Source organism: Bufo gargarizans, chromosome 4 (genome assembly GCF_014858855.1).
Source record: "Bufo gargarizans isolate SCDJY-AF-19 chromosome 4, ASM1485885v1, whole genome shotgun sequence".
NCBI lineage: Eukaryota > Metazoa > Chordata > Amphibia > Anura > Bufonidae > Bufo > Bufo gargarizans.
In genome coordinates, this window is record NC_058083.1 from 218,569,495 (window position 1) to 218,573,975 (window position 4,481).

Genomic DNA, 4,481 nt, shown 5'->3' on the forward strand with positions numbered 1-4,481 from the left:
ACAAATAATGCAAATGTGAACATAAAAAAATACAAATAAGATGAAATTTAAATAAAATTATGTATCATGGTGAATAAATATGAATGTGAAATAAAAATCAAAAACTTGATTAATCAGTGTTTTAAACCAACCAAACTGATGATGATAAAAAAAAAGAAAGGAGGCAACATTATACTTCTACTCTCACTCTTATCCCACTCCCCTTATCCTCCATAATAGATGTGGAGACCCATACCATGACCACAGGGTATTAAAAAACTAAAATATAAAAATAATAAAAACAAAATGATAAACAGTAAATAAATAATAATACATGAAAATAAAGAAGTGATCCCACGTGACACATACTAAAATAATAAAAAATAATAATGATAAAAATTAAATTAATAAAACAATGAGTATGCAGACTCGGCTGTAAAAAAAAGATGAAAAACTAGACGATTCATTTAGACCAAGTATGCTCAACCTGCGGCCCTCCAGCTATTGCAAAACTACAACTCCCATCATTCCTGGACAGCCTACAGCTATTAGCCTACAGAAGGGCATGGTGGGAGTTGCAGTTTTACAACATCTGGAGGGCCGCAGGTTGAGCATCCCTGATTTAGACCATTAGGACGCAGTGTATTTAACTTCCAGATCCACTTGTAGCTGGCCAGCTAAGAACTGTCCTAGGTTGCTAGTATAGCTTATATGTGTATACAGCTAAACCTGCCAATAGCCTTAATACAGCTCCTATGTTAATGTGTTAAAGACAAAAGCAGAGTTATTTACTGTGACATCATGTTTTGGATGTCATATTGCTGTTATATTTTGTGTTCACAGAAGCAGAACAAGATAATATGCCTTTAAGATTTATTTTGTAATGTGAGGTAGACACAACAGAAACAGAAAGCATAGTGTTAATCTGTTGTTACTGGGCAGAAGTCTAGAACAAACACAGCCAGCTTCTCATACAGCAAGAGTTTTCACCAAACACAGACAGCCTCACAGACAGCCTGTCTGGGAATTCCCCCAGCTTCTGCTGCTAGAATCATTATTCACCAGAGACAGGAGCTGAAGAGACATTCACTCCACTGAGAGCTGATTTTTTTATGGGAACAAGAGGCCAATATAGGTATTTAAAACAAGTTATATAATGTTCAATATTGTTAGTATTGTGTTTAGAACTGTATACTGAACTAGATATATATAGGTTTACTTACAGTTCCACCAATTGCAACCATACAAATGGCAAATACAAAAATTGCAAGCATACAATTACAAGCATTTAGATTCCATATTGCAATCCAAATTGCATACAACCATACCAGATCATACTCAACCAATCTGCAAATAGTCACTGCTAACTGCATACTGCAAGCAGAACTATTAATTAGACCTAAGATATACCTCTCAGAGAGATCATAAAGTGCTTAAATAATTTAAAATGAGAGTATAGATACTCAAGAGAAATATTTCCACCATTTTATGTTGAATGACAAGATTGAACAGTTGAACCACCATCTTAATCATACCGCCATTTTGTGATATCTTTTCAACACGTGTTATGTACATGAACTATATGCTGCGGAGGTGGCAGTGTTATATATGAAGAAAAGATGAAGTTAATAAAGAAGTTATTTCAAGCATTTGGTGTGCTCTTTAAACCTACTGTTTCCATAGAACGGCGATAGAGTAATTACAGAGTAACAGACAGTCTGGTTATACTAATAGTCAGATCTCAAAATTCTTCAAGTGGCACAGCGCAAAAGGCACTTCATAGTGCTGCTCCTGCCACACCACTTGCATTCTAACTGAGACAATCTCCTTGCAATGTCCCCGCCACGCATATTCTTCAACCTGCAATTAATAGCTCGAACCTTTAACTCAGCCGTGTCACAGCAATGATGAAATTTAAAACGCCTGTCAATTGGTTTCAACTTGGACTCATCAGTTTCATCTCTGGCTGATATAATATCACGAACGTGTTCACGCACCTTGATCTTCAACTCTCTTTTGGTAAGCCCTACATATATCTTTGGACAAGGACAAGTTGCATAATACACCACTGCTGTGCTAGAACATGTAAAACGGTGGGTAATCAAAAAAATCCTCTCGCCAGTAGTATCCAGAAAATCAACAGCCCTCACCATATAAGCACAAGCCATACATTTACCACAGGGTACAAACCCCCACTTGAGCCTGCCAACACCAGGAAAGATCGGGAGGACCTGTTTCGTGTAAAAGCTTTTCACCAAATGGTCTCTCAAATTCTTGGATCACCTTGCTACCAAAGAAGGGCCTGAAGAGGCATATTTCGCCACGACCGGATCTGTCAAAAGAACCGGCCAATACTTTTCCAAACAGGCTCTCATTTCATACCATCTGGAGTGGTAGTTGAGTGGTAGTTTGTAATAAATCTTGCTCAATTATCATCCGATCGTATTTTACTGGAATAAAGCAGATCCGAGCGGGTGCAGGACTTTGTCCTTTTGTATGCAGTCTTAATAGAGCATTGACTGTATCCCCTGTTAGAAAAGCACTGCTTCAGTTCTTGCACACGTTCATCAAAAATGGCTTCAGTGGAACATATCCTACGCACCCATAAAAACTGTACAACGGGAATAGATTTCATTATCTGTGGAGGGTAAGACTTAACATTTACTTCTTGTACAATATAAAATAAAATAAAACAATTTACTCCTTAGTTTAAAACAGCGTTTAAAGAGTTAAACTATATAAAGACCACATCTCGAGCTGGTGGGAAGTCCAGAGTCTGGAAAATTACATAAAGCATGGTAGAGTTCCACGTGGTCTGAGAATTGCCCTAGTCCCGGTCCCCAATCAGAGAAGTATGGGATTTAATTCCCGGTGGGAACAGCTTGCCACCTCTAGCTCGCTACAATTTATGAAATTACTATTGGAGGAAGAAAAAACCTCCTTAGCAGGCTTAGGTGACAAGCTGAAAAACCAGATCGAAGTCACGAAGTCCTTCTCTTCAGACCCAGACTTTGTAAACGAGGAGAAACTACTTCAGACCACTGTGGAAAAAAATCAATACTATTTACGTGAAAGAAAGCACCGGAAATTTAATCAAGATTTGGCTGAGTTCAAAGAGAATAAAGCATACTGTGTTCTTAAAGAGGGAATAGCTAAGGGCTCTTTCACACTTGCGTTCTTTTCTTCCGGCATAGAGTTCCGTCGTCGGGGCTCTATGCCGGAAGAATCCTGATCAGTTTTATCCTAATGCATTCTGAATGGAGTGAAATCCGTTCAGGATGCATCAGGATGTCTTCAGTTCCGGAACGGAATGTTTTTTGGCGGGAGAAAATACTGCAGCATGCTGCGCTTTTTGCTCCAGCCAAAAATCCTGAAGACTTGCCGCAAGGCCGGATCCGGAATTAATGCCCATTGAAAGGAATTGATCCGGATCCGGCCTTAAGCTAAACGTCGTTTCGGCGCATTGCCGGATCCGACGTTTAGCATTTTCTGAATGGTTACCATGGCTGCCGGGACGCTAAAGTCCTGGCAGCCATGGTAAAGTGTAGTGGGGAGCGGGGGAGCAGTATACTTACCGTCCGTGCGGCTCCCGGGGCGCTCCAGAGTGACGTCAGGGCGCCCCAAGCGCATGGATCACATGATCGCATGGCACGTCATCCATGCGCATGGGGCGCTCTGACGTCATTCTGGAGCGCCCCGGGAGCCGCACGGACTGTAAGTATACCGCTCCCCCGCTCCCCGCTCCTACTATGGCAACCAGGACTTTAATAGCGTCCTGGCTGCCATAGTAACACTGAACGCATTTTGAAGACGGATCAGTCTTCAAATGCTTTCAGTACACTTGCGTTTTTCCGGATCCGGCGTGTAATTCCGGCAAGTGGAGTACACGCCGGATCCGGACAACGCAAGTGTGAAAGAGGGCTAATAAGGACACCATTTCAGAGTTGTCAACTTCAGAGACTGACATCTCGGATAGTGACAGTGAACAGACCAACAGACCAAATCGTGGTAAATTTAAAAATACCCAGAGGAGAGGGAGAGGACGTAGGGGCAGAGGTAGAGGCTACTCTACAGGACACTCATCTGATTTTTTAGAGCAGACCAATCCATACCCACTGAGAAACCGACCCAATGCACAGGGAGGAGTGGCCCAGAGGTAATCAGTCTGTCACACCGTCCCCTCACAACAACGGAAATGGCAGTCCTTAGCAAGGGACTTACCTTCGTCCCGACACATCGCTTTGATATTTTTGGATGGGTCAAAGACCTCCACCTCTTTATTCATAAATTGAGGTGGCACAAATTTTACATCAATATAGATAAGTGACAGTGTCGGGACCTGGGGATCCCCCTCGATCTGCTAGATGATGTTAAAGTGCTTCATGGTCTGTCTGATGCTTTGGACAAAGATAAAGGGGAAGGCCCTTTCACCTCCTTGAGGAACAGTAGCAAGAAAATGCCACCTGCAGCCGGAGTCTCCTGCCTGGACGTTTTCTTGCAAT